The 13,153-nt window shown below is 37.3% G+C and overlaps 2 pseudogenes; both read left to right on the top strand.

Annotated features, from left to right (window-relative positions):
• Window positions 1–511: 511 nt before the first annotated feature.
• Window positions 512–1,862, top strand: LOC143671954 (uncharacterized; annotated as a pseudogene).
• A 159-nt stretch (window positions 1,863–2,021) lies between these two features.
• Window positions 2,022–2,586, top strand: LOC143671953 (epidermal growth factor receptor substrate 15 pseudogene; annotated as a pseudogene).
• The last annotated feature ends 10,567 nt before the right edge of the window (window positions 2,587–13,153 follow it).

The raw sequence follows: 13,153 nt of genomic DNA, 5'->3' as shown, positions 1-13,153 counted from the left end.
CCCCTGCTCCATAGGACAATTTAATGGAGAAAAATGATTGGGACCTCTGTTCCAGAACGCATGTGACCAGACAGGGTCTTCTACACTGTATAGGTAGGCCCTGCAGAACAGAAGCAGAGAAATTGCCATAGTGAGAATGAGGTAAGTGTGCTTGGTTGTTACCTCACTGGGGATAAGCATGACATTCAGGATAGTGTGGGTTCTGAAAGAGGGAATGCTCTTGCTCTCCAGCATATCCCCACAACTCTTGGAGATCTGTGCTCACAGTTCTGCAGCAGTAGCTCCCATGGAAAACCTGGATGCCACTAGACTTACTTTCTCTATAGCAGTGCAAGTGCCTTCTAGCTCCTGAGACAGGGTGATGTGGGCACCTGGTTTTCTGGCAGGGACTGAGGGGCCCTCTCTCTGGTAGGAGGAGGAGGTGTAGAGGAGCTGGTTTGACAACTGGCTGGTGAAAGAAACTTGCCCCATTCCCACTCCGCTTATCCTGCAGACATCCAGAACCCTCAGCATGGACAGAGAGGCCAGGAAAAGGAAGTATGCCCAACTATGTGCTACCCAACAGATAATGTGCCCTGTGACTGGCCACCAGGCATTTCAGGGTTGCCTGGACAGAGTAGCCGAAATACCCCATACTACAGCCCAAGGTCATTGTGAGCAGGAGCCTGTAGGTTACTGGTCCCATTGGGTACACAAAGTAGAATCTCCATTGAAGTGCACACTGATCAAGCCCCAGTCCCTGAGGTTCCAGCTTTCAGTTGTATACCAGGATTCATGGCCCTGGGTGGAATTGCACCGGGTCTCCAGCTTTGCTGGCTGCCACAGTCAAGAAAAGGTGGGCCTTAGGGTAAGAGGTTGCCTAAGAGTGCCATCTTTTTGAAAGAATGGGAAAATGCAGTCTTGCAAACTGCCTGTCAGCCTATCTTAAAAAGTCCTCCAGTAGAGTCACATCCTCTGAGGTCTGCGCCTTGGTTTGGCAGGGAATTACTGACAAACTAAGTGCAAATAGAGACCAGCAGAAATGGAAGTAAATGCAAAACCTTGGACTAGTGAAGAAAATCAATTTTGTGATTTTCTGTTACCCAACGGTAATAGAAAATCACAAAGAACATGAAGTTGAATGCAGACATGGCCCAGCAAAATAACCTAATTAAAACACTGGAGACACAGAATCTGGAACAACTAGTCATACCACTCTCCTAAACTTAATTGGTTTGGTTAATGGTGTAAAAAGATATCCAAGAAACACTAGAAGAGCATCAAGAAGAATTTGAAATAATTAATGGACTGGATGAGAAAGCCCAGCTGGAGGAGCAACTTAAGTCAGAAATGTAGTGAGGAGGCCCAGCTGATCTCTTTGAAAGCTGAATTAACTGGTCAAGAATCACAGATCGCCACCTATCAAGAACTAACCAAAGCTAGTTCTTCACAGGTTGAGATCTACAGAAAAAACATTTAAAGGAGTGCGTGGAGTCAGGGAAGGCTCAGTGTGGACCACTTAAATAACACCTGTAAAGTTAAAAATAGGAAATGAGTTCAATGTAAGTGAAACTGATAGAAATGAAAGAGCTGGAAAACCATAATTAATTAAATTGGCACCTAGCCCACACAACATCCTTCTAAATGGCACTACAGATTATTGCAGCCTTGGCACTAGCTGCAGTGAAATAGCCAACCTTAATGAGCATGCTGAAGGGCAGAGCAATCTAGAGTCTGAACCCATATATCAGGAATCTCCAGCAAGAAAGAGTTCTGAAACACCACCTTTTCTTTTTTTATTAATTTTTAATTTTTTTAAATACCCAAAAAAACACCAAATGCGAACATTCTTAACTTTTGATCATTCCATTCTACATATATAATCAGTAATTCACAATATCATCATATAGTTCCATATTCATCATCATGATAATTTCTTGGAACATTTGCAGAAAAAGAAATAAAAAGAAAACGAAAAAATTCATACATACCCTACCCCATACCCCTCCCTTTCATTGATCACTAGTATTTCAATCTAAATTTATGAAATACCACCTTTTGATGCATCTGATGAAAAAGAAGTGGTTGAGTGCAGCTACTAATGAAATACTTGGTTCTGAATTTAAGGCTGGCAAACATTCAAAAGAGGAAGATCGTTTTAGTGTAGAATCAAGGTCACTGACAGTTCCACTGCAGATACAAACTTGGATTTTTTTCAGTGTGATCCTTTTTTGGGTAGTGATCCTTTCTAGGATAATCCTTTTGGGAAAATTAATCCAGTTGGAGGTGATCCTTTTCAAAGGTTTAGGTCCATTTGCATGTTTCTTCAAGCAGTCTTCTACTGGTCCTTTTACCACTCCAAAACCTGACTCTTTCAGTACAGCCAGCAATACCAGTAATATGTCAGTAGAGACATTCAAGCACAATGGTTCTTTTGCTCCTGATTGAATAGTTGTTTCAATAAATGATTCAGCCGCAGACCCCTTTGCTTCTGTTTTCAGAGGTAAATAATTTGGAGATGGATTTGCTGATTTCCAGGCATTGTCAAAATCAGCAATGGAGATCTTTTTAGTTTATCAAAAATACTCTTTATTCTCTAAATACTGAAGCTATTGGCAATGTGTAGGAAAACTACCTATCAGTATGAGATACAAAAGATTTGAGATTCCTGTAAATGTGACAAAGTGTGTTTGTTTTTTACTCCATTTCAAATTTGTCTTAGTTCTGTAACCAATCAGGGACAACTTCACTTAGATCCCTGTTTTGGTGTGTATTTACTGTAAGCTTTTGTCTGCCTGTGCAACTTTTCCTTGTAAAGCTAGAGCACCCAAACTTCTGCGTTCTAGAACATAAAGAAGAAATAATTTCACGTCTATGCTACCTTTGTTTTGTGGTTTTTCTGATGAAAGCCAGTGGGGTTTCTAAGGTTTGCAATATTCTCCACTTCTTTGGTTGAGGGGAGAAAAAAGAACATCCCATATCTTTCTTGATAATGCAAATTGGCTACTTAAAACTGCATGTTTGTAGTCCCTTATATGAAAATTATTGAAAAAAGGATGCTTTCAATTGAACCTTTTATAGCTTCAAGTTAGATTTTCCTAAATAAAAACATTAAAGCTTCCTTTTGTGAAATATGTTTTAAAAAAATTTCTCAGGCCAGAGTATGGACAAATGAGTAAAACCATCGATGAAAAAATAAATATAGCGGGGATAAGACTTGAAGTAAATTGGGTAGGATGAAATTCTAGTGGTTTGTGAGAGGAAGGGTTAAGGGGTATGGGATGTATGAATGTTTTCTTTTTCTGGGGTCCTAAAAATGATCATGGTGATGAATACACAACTATGTCATGATATTTTGAGCCATTAATTATATACCATGTAACGGATGTATCTGTGTAAAGATGTGTCAGTGAAAACATATATATATATATAAAACATTTTGAAGAAAACTCAGTGCCATCAGAGCCCACACAATTAGAGACATTTGGAGATGCAGAAAGAAAATGCCCTTGGGGAAGCCTTATGAAATGAGTGATAGCTCGCAGACTCACCATGTTCCATCTTATCTGAGAGAGAAATCCTGAACTTCACTGTCCCTTTGTTTAGAGTTAAGGTAACGTTCTCTGGATGCCTTAATTTGGACATTTTCACAGCCTTAGAACTGTAAACGTGCAGCTTAATAAAGTCCCTTTTTAAAACCCAAATATAACAATTTTCTGAATTCAAAGATTTTTAAATCAACAGCTACCTCTCCAAATGTTTGCCATCAAAATTTGCATATCAGATTTGTAAGAAAACATTCATTTTAAGTAGAAAAAATATCACCTAAAATAAACCGATTGATCCAAGGGAAACAAAAAATCTTAACATGGCAACAGTTCTGAGGCAGCAGGGTCCTTTTTACTTTATGATAGAATTAGTCTTGAGCTTCAACAGAAAAATCTCTAGCAAACTGGAACTGGAGAGTACATTAATTTTCCATATGTATTTTTTGTTTTCTTTTAGGGTGTCTTGTCTTAATGTAAAAACAGTACACTGAGTACAAATGGAAATGGTGATATGTATTAAATCATATTTAAAGAAATTTTGAAACTATAGAAATACTAGATCTCACGGTGATGAAAGATACTGTAGGCCATATTAAAAATATACCAGATACACACAATAGCAGATTTGAAGAAATGGAAGAAAGAATAAATGACCTTGTGGTGGACTTGCCCAAATCTATATTTCCAAAAGATATAGCGATGTTTTTCATGAAACTTGTGTTCTGGTAGCAAAGCAGTTTTGAAAAATGACCATTTGTTTTCGTGTGACAGTTTTAAGTTATTAGTTTTTAAAGATAGTACTTTATATTTTTTCTTTATTTTTTTTTTCCCATGGGCAGGCACCAGGAATCGAACCTGGGTTTCCGGCATGGCAGGTGAGAACTCTGCCTGCTGAGCTTCCATGGCCCACCCAAAGGCAGTGCTTTTTAAATGGAAACAATGACCAAAAATCTGTCATAGGATTTTGAGTTCCATTAAAACAAAGTTTAATGAGAGAGAGAGAAAAAGGTATAAGCAAACTAGAAGACAGGACAATTTGAATTCAAGTGCACAAAAGAACAAATGGCAAGAAAAATGGACAAAATGGAATTGAATATCAGAAATGTTGAACAAAATGAAGCATACAAATATAAAAATTGTCCTAGAAGAAGAGAAAAGGGCTGTGAAAATAAATTGAAGAGATAATTGGGGAAAATATCCCAACCTTTATAGAAGACCTAAATATGCAGATCAAAGATGCCCAATGAACCCTAAATGGAATAAATCCAAATAGATCTGTATCCAAGGCTCAAACTAATATGACTGTCAAACATTAAGGAGAAGCTGAAAGTCCTGAAAGAAGCTAGAGAAAAGTTATTCACTGCATACAATGGAATCCCCATAAGAGTGAGTTTGAACTACTCAATAGCACCATGGAGGTCAGAAGGCAGTGGTAAGATGTATCTAAGTTCCTGAAAGAAATACTTCCAGTCAAGAGTTGTTTATCCCGCTGCATTGTTCTTCAAAGTTAGGGAGAGTTTAAAATTTTCACAAACAAAAGTTTAGGGAAATTGTCAACCAAGAGACCTATCCTAGAGTGGGGCGTTAAAACATTGTACTGAGGGGTGGAATTTAGTTCGTCCTCCAGGGTAGATAGGAAATAGCCAGGAACTGAATGGAAGAACTGTTTGGGAGGCATTAGTGACAGGACACACAAGGTACACCAGTCTGGAATGGGTGGAACAGCTGAGATCACATTCAGAACTGTGTTTCCTAATCACTGGCATAGACGGCTGCTTCACGAGGGAAAAATGAAAAGACCTTACTAGACCGAAGAAAGATAGCTCAACCAAGCTTCAATCGCAGAATTAACAAATTCAGTCTGCTTTAAACAGCCCTGAGCCCCTGGGATAAGTAATAAAGGATCTGGGATTTTTTGCCACAGCAGAGAGGAGGTGCAGATGATCAAAAAACAATAAAGCATTGTGTGGTGGACAGAACAAAATTCTGGAAAAGGGTTGGTCCCCTAGAATAGAGGGTACGTAGAGCCTAGGGACACATAGATATGTATACCAACTCCAGCTCTTGCTTGGCAAACTCAGGGAGCTCTGGTCCAACTCTAAATAGACTTTTTTCCTCTCTTTTTAAATTTCTTAATAGCTCATATGGAACTGCAAGCACTCTCTGGCTTCAGCACTGCTGTAGGCAAGGGTTGAATTAAGTCCTGTCCAAGAGACAAAGTAACTAGTCACATGAATGGGGATAATTTCCTAAAGGTTGTTTCTTCCCCAAGAAAAGGGTGACGTGGTCCGGCGAAAGTGGTTGCCTTCCTTCAGGGAGTTCAGGCCCACAGTCGTGAAAACGAAGCAACCTAATAGCACCTTTTACTTCATATGTCTCAACTGCTCATGGATCATCTTCAAGGGTAGATCTTATGCTGAATGACAAAGCAAGGCTCAATAAATTTTAAAATTGTGAAATTATACAAAGCACATTGTCAGACCATAGTTTAAAGTTGGAGATTAAAATACAGGCACAGCATCAGAAAATTCACAAATATATGGAGGCTAAACAACACACTCATACACAACCAGTGGGTCATGGAGGAAATTACAAGAGAAATTAGTGAATATCTTGAGGCAAATGAAAATGAAAACACGTGAAAATTATGAAACACAGCAAAGACAGTGCTAAGAGAGAAATTTATTGCCATAAATGTTTATATTAAAAAAAACAATAAGAAATATAAAGGGAGTCCTTTCACCTCTGTCAGGAGAAAAATGTCTAGGGCAGGGTACAAAATTGAAGTGTATCAGTAAAGGTAAATTAAAGGGAAGAGAGAGGGAAAAGAATATAGAGGGAAATAAAAAACCAAAGGATGAGATGGTAGGTTCAAGAACTGCATTTACAGTAATAACTTTGAATATTAGAAAATTAAAAAAATTTCAAAATTACAGATTGGCAGAACAGGTATTTATAAATTTGAGAAGATTGAAATTATTCAAACCACTTTCTCAGACCACAGTGGAATGAAGGTTGGAATCAATAAGCATCAAAGAAGCAGAATATTTACAAGTATATGGAGATTAAAAAACATTGTTCAACTATCAGTGGTTCAGATAAACTGCCAGAAAATTGGTAAATTTCAGGAGAAATGAAAACGGATATCGAGAACATCAGCATTTATGCAATGCAGCAAAGGCAGTGCTGTGAGGGAAATTTATTGCCTTAAATGCCTATATTAACAAGAATGTGAGAGGCCTGTGCTGGATTGCCAGCCATGTGCTCCCCCCCACCCCAATAACCTAATACTAAACTGCACACCTGGAGGAACTAGAGAAAGAACATCAAACGAGCCCCAAAGGAAACAAATCATAAAGATTAAAGCAGAAATAAACGAAATGGAAAAAAAACCCCAATAAAACCAAGAGTTGGTTTTTTGAGAAAATCAATCAAACTGACACCTAGGTATCCTGAAAAAAGAGGATGCAAATAAAGTGTTGTTAACCATGGATCCTGAAGGATTTAATAAAATCATGAGATGATACTATGAACAAGTATATGCCAATAAATTAGATGACTTAGATGAAATGGACAAATTTCTAGAAACAAACCAAGTACCTGCATTGATTCCAGGAGAAACAGAAGATTTCAACAAACCAATTACATTTGAAGAGATTCAAGCAGTCATCAAAAATTTTCCCACAAGTAAAATCCCAGAATAGATAGTTTCATAGGGGAATTTTGTCAAACATCCCAAAAGGAACTAAGACCAATACTGCTCAAACTCTTCCAAAAAATTGAGGAGAAAGGAAAACTACCTAATTGCTTTTATGAAGCTAATATAACTCTCATCCCATATCCGAATAAAGACTCTTATAAGAACAGACAACTACATTCCAATTCCAGAATGAGCATTTATTCAAAAGATCTCAAGAAAATACTGGCAAATTAAATCCAACAAGAAATTCAAAGAATTCAATGTCACAAACCAAGTGAAGTTCATACCAGGAATGCAAGGGTAGATTAACATAAGAAAATCAATTGATATAATACAGGACGTTATTAAATTGAAAGGGAATAATCATATGATAATCTCTATTCATGCTGAGAAACTATTCGACAAAATTCAGCATCCTTTCCTGACAAAACGTACCTCAAAGCAGGAATCCAAGAAGACTTCCTCAGTATCATAGAGGGCATAAATATAAAAAATCCTTAACCGGTATTTTAGTTTGAAAGCTGCCCAAATGTGATATACCAGAAACAATAGATTTTAAAAAGGAGAATTTGTTAAGCTGCAAGTTTACAGTTCTAAGTCTGTGAAAATGTCCAAATTAAGGCCTCAAGGGAAAGACACATTAACTCCAAAGAAAGGGCTGATTAAATTCAGGGTTTCTCTCTCACATGGGAGGCCACATGCATTGTCTGCTAGCTTTCTCTCATAGGTTTCTTATTTGGCTTCCCTGGGGCTCTGTCCTGTTGGTTCTGTCGGTTCTGGTGGCTTTCAAGCTTTTTTCAAAATAGTTCCCTCTTAAAGGGCTCCTGTAAGCAACCCCACCTTGGAAGGGTGGTGATACATCTCCATGGAAACCATCCAATCAAAAGCTACCACCCACAATTGTGTGCGTCACATAAAAAGCTCCCTCCCAACAATATTGCATGAGGATTAAAGAACCTGGATTTTCTGGGGTACAGAATGGGCTCAAACTAGCACAACAAACATCGTACTTGATGGTGAGATTGAAAGCATTCCCTCTAAGATTTCTTACAAGACAAGAATGCCCTCTGTCACCAACATTATTCAACATCTTTAAATGTTCCACCTGAGTAATTGCACAAGAGAAAGAAATGAAAGGCATCCAAATAGGAAAAGAAGTAAAACTTTCATTATTTCCAGATGGAAATGATCTTATATCTGGAAAGTCCTGAGAAATCTTTACAAGCCTGACTGAGCTAATAAACAAGTTCAGGAAAGTGACAGGATACAAGATCAATGTACAAAAATCAGTAATGTTTGTGTCCATGTGTAACATGACAAGGAAAATATTCCATTCCAAATAGCAATAAAAGAATCCAGTATCTAGGAATAAACTTAACCCTGGTTGTAAGAGACTTGTACACAGAAAACTACTGAGTGTTGCTTAAAAAAAATCAAAGAATATTCATATAAGTGGATAGACATTCCCTCTCATGGATAGGATGATTAAATTTCATTAGGATGTCAATTCTATCCAATTTGATCTACACATTTAATGAATGTCAATCAAAATTCCAAGGACTTACTTTGAAGACTTGGAAAAGCTAGTTTCCAAATTCATTTGGAATGCAAGGAGACCTCAAATAGGTAAAGATATCCTCATAAAGAAGAGTGAAGTGAGAGGACTAACGCTTCCTGACTTTGAAGCTTACTATAAAGCCATAGTGGTTAAAATACTATGTCAGTGGCACAAAGATAGAAGTCTTCATCAGGAATCCAATAGAGTGTGGAGGTAGACTACCAAGTCTACATTCAGTTGATTTTTGGTGAGTCCCCAAATCCACTGAATTGTGACAGAATAGTATTTTCAATAAGGGGAATGGGAGAACTGGATATTTATATCCAAAAGAATGAAAGAGGACCCCAACCTTACACACTATACAAAAATCAACTCAAAATGGACCAAAGACCTAAATATAAGAGCCTGCACCATAAAACTACTAGATGAAAATATAGGGAAACATCTTCAAGACTTAGTAATAAGAGGTAGCTTTTTAAACTCCCCACTCAAAGGAAAAGCAATGACTGAAAATATAGCTAACTGGGAGTCTCTCCAGATCAAATACTTCCGCACCTCAAAGGACTTTGTCAGCAAGGTGAATGGGAGAAAATATTTGGAAACAGTATTTGATAAGGGTTTGGCAATAAGGTAAATTAGAATACTGGGGCAAGGGTGATATTCTGTCTGTATTATAGAGATTCTGCTGTATGAGGTCAAGGACAGCAAAGTTTATTCTATCTAAAACCTAAATTTTTTGTAACACAATCTAAGGTAACGTGCCTGGATTGCTAATTTAGCCAACTCATACACTTGGAGCCCAGAATGGAGATGAGAGTTTCTAAGTCTCTATAGCCTAGTGTAATACCTGGATAGATACCAGGGTATTTGGGCAGATAATTACAAAGTATTGGGAACATCATTTTACATACTAGAGTAAGTATATGAAACTGTTCAACTTTGCCACCTGGGAAACCTCTCAAACTTTCAAATGTTTGTGACTCCAAAGTTAATAGGCCAAGGCCTTGATCTTGAGGCTTCCTCTTGTGAAGCTTAGGTATATAGCAGAAAAGCTTAGCCTTCCTACAGGTGTGCCTACTGGTCACCTCTGAAGGACCTGTTGTTGCTCAGATGTGGCCTCTCCCTAAGCCCAACTCTTCAAGGAAAATCATTACCCTCCCCCTTACGTGGGACGTGACATTTGTGGGTGAAATTCTCCCTGTCAGAGTTGAACATGTCTCTTAGGGATGAGACTGGCCTTGGCACTGTGGGATGGAGACAGCTTCCTGACCAAAATGGGTGACAGAATTGTAAGAAAATATTGTATCAATGGCTAAAAGAGCTCAAGAAGTGTTCAGACAGTATTCTGGAGGCTACTCATATGTAAGATTCAGCTAGATGTTGCTAATTGCCATGTTTTGCCAAATCCCAAACCATATCAATTCTGTTAACCCTGAAGAACCCTTAGGGCAAAGAGCACCTAGGCTCTTTTCAAGATTCTATTAATGCTTCATGCAGTAAGTTTACTTTCCAGAAATTTATAACCCCCAAATGTTTCCAAGGCCAGTTAAGTACTGAAACCCAAAGGGGCAAGCCTCTCCAGGAACAACTAGTTCCATCCCCCATCCTATGTTGTTGATGCTCCACCCCCCCTTTTTTTGACTTTTGACAAATGTGTCACTTTCTTTCCAACCTAAGTTTTTAAAACATTTTACGAATTTCAGACTCAAAATACTGTTGTAAGAAAAGGACAGAGAATTCCTGGATAGTCTTCATTCAGATTTCCAAAGCATTGATATTTTGTTTAATTTTTTTTCTATTGCCCCCGTCTCCTTTCCTCTTCCTCTGCTGTTTCTCTCCCCACCTCTCCCATCTATTTTCTTTTTTTTGAAACCCTTTAAAAATATCTTGCTGTCATGGTGTGTGCCTTTATCCCTGAATTGTTCAGTGCATGTTTCCTAAAAACTCTGAATCCCCATACATCACCTGAGTATTATGATCAAAACCAGGAAGTTAACATTGACACACTACAGAATCTATTATAAAGGTTTTGGTGACTGTCCCAGTAATGTCTTTTTATAGTGTTACATTCAATTCTTTGAATCTGGGACACTACTTGGATCAATTTTTTTTTTAAATATTTAATTGAGAAATCTTTACACACATACAGATTGGGGCCTATTGTAATGGATCTATTATTGTATTCCATCATCCTGACATTTTTGAACAGTGCAGGCCATTCATTTTGTAGAATGTTCCTCAGTTGGGTTTGTCCGAAATTTTCTCATGATTAGATTTGGGTTATGCCTTTTTGGTAGGAAACTTAAGAAGGGATGCTGACTTCCCAGTGCATCACATCAGGAGGCATATGATGTCGGTTTCTCCCTAGCAAAGTTGACTTTTTATTAATTGGTTAAAGGGATGCCTGCTGGGTTTCTTTAAATTGTGATTGTCATTGAAAAATGTCTTGTGGCGATATCCTCTGAGATGTGTGACTAGCTTGTTACTTCTCAAGCTTTCACCCACCAGTCTAGCAGTCTTTTATGATTCTTGAATGAATTAGTTATTATACTGATGATTGGTAAATGATGGATTTCTAGTTCCATCATTCTTTTTTTTTTTTAACATGGGCAGGCACTGGGAACCGAACCCATGTCTCCGGCATGGCAGGCGAGTACTCTGCCACTGAGCCACCGTTGCCCCCCCCTTTTTGTTTTCATCATTCCTTTTTTTAAAAAGTACTTTTATTGACAAAATTAAAAGGGACATCTATTTAATGCATAAGAATAACCTCCAGGATAAAGTCTTGACTCTGAAATCTCTCAGCCACTGAAATTTTTTTCTTATTATAAACAACAAACAAGCAGACTTTTTTTTTACAATAGAAAAAATATTGTTCACTGGTTTATTTTTCCAAATGAGCAATAGGCTATTTACAAATAAGCAGATCTCCAATGACATATATTAAAAAGGTAATCCTATCACTGTTTGAAATCTAAATGAAAAAAAATTCATTAAGGCAGACTTTTTTTTTTACAATAGAAAAAATATTGTTCACTGGTTTATTTTTCCAAATGAGCAATAGGCTATTTACAAATAAGCAGATCTCCAATGACATATATTAAAAAGGTAATCCTATCACTGTTTGAAATCTAAATGAAAAAAAATTCATTAAGGCACATTTGATCTGTGAGTTTAAACAAACTTTCTCATGTAGTAACAGATTCATTTTACCTTTGCTCCCTCCCACAACACCTCAGTACCAAAATTGTCAAAGAACACTTAATATTTAGCAAAACGGTAAGGAATGTAAAAATTAAGGAGGGGTATATTTTTAGAAAGAAATCTTTGGAGATCAGTGTACTGCAAGTAAAACATTCTAAACAGTGAGTGCATACTCCTTATAGACATAAATACTAATAGCTAACAGGTACTCCAGAAATAGCAGAGCTCAAAACAATGGATATTAAATAAATTAAAGGTACTTCAGATACAAAGAAAAAAAACAAAACAGTAATTAAAGAATGAAATAACCATCTCCATCAACATAACACAGACAGAATGAAGTGAACAAAACCAGGTACAAGTTTTTCCCCAATGTTTTTCATCAGGGTGTTTTTTGTTTTTTCTTTCAGCTTGCATACATTAGATTTATTACAATAATTATTCTTTGCCATTCTAAATATTAATATTTTGCCCTTTAGATTGAGAAAACCTTCTCGACCAAAAGGGGGAAGAGTGACAATGAGACAAAGTGCCAATGGCTGAGAGATTCCAAACAGAGTCGAGAGGTTATCCTGGAGGTTATTCTTACGCATTAAGTAGATATCACCTTGTTATTCAAGATGTAATGGAGAGGCTGGAGGGAACTGCCTGAAAATGTAGAGCTGTGTTCCAGTAGCCATGTTTCTTGATGATGATTGTATAATGATATAGCTTTCACAATGTGACTGTGTGATTGTGAAAACCTTGTGTCTGATGCTCCTTTTATCTACCTTGTCAACAGATGAGTAGAACATATGGAATAAAAATAAATAATAGGGGGAACAAATGTTAAAATAAAAAATATATATTTTTTGCCCTTTAAAGAGTAGGTTTGGGAAGAGAGATAATGACAAATCCTTTTTGAAATTACTGTTGGGTCCATTTAGGCCAAGCCAGTGACTGCTCATCAGTACTAGAAGAGTTGCCTGCATTCTGCTTTCCTCACTCCCCTCGCTGTAATACCTACAGGACCACAGGAAGCACAGTTTGGGGAAAACGATCAACTTTGGAAAGCTCTCTTAAAATGACAATACATCTAGGATCACATTCCTTATTTTACAACCGAAACACAAAATGACTTTGAAAAATAAAAATCGTTGTAAAAAAGACAAAAGGTAGAATCTA

Source organism: Tamandua tetradactyla, chromosome X, assembly GCF_023851605.1.
Source record: "Tamandua tetradactyla isolate mTamTet1 chromosome X, mTamTet1.pri, whole genome shotgun sequence".
NCBI lineage: Eukaryota > Metazoa > Chordata > Mammalia > Pilosa > Myrmecophagidae > Tamandua > Tamandua tetradactyla.
This window is presented reverse-complemented; position numbering and strand designations above follow the sequence as displayed.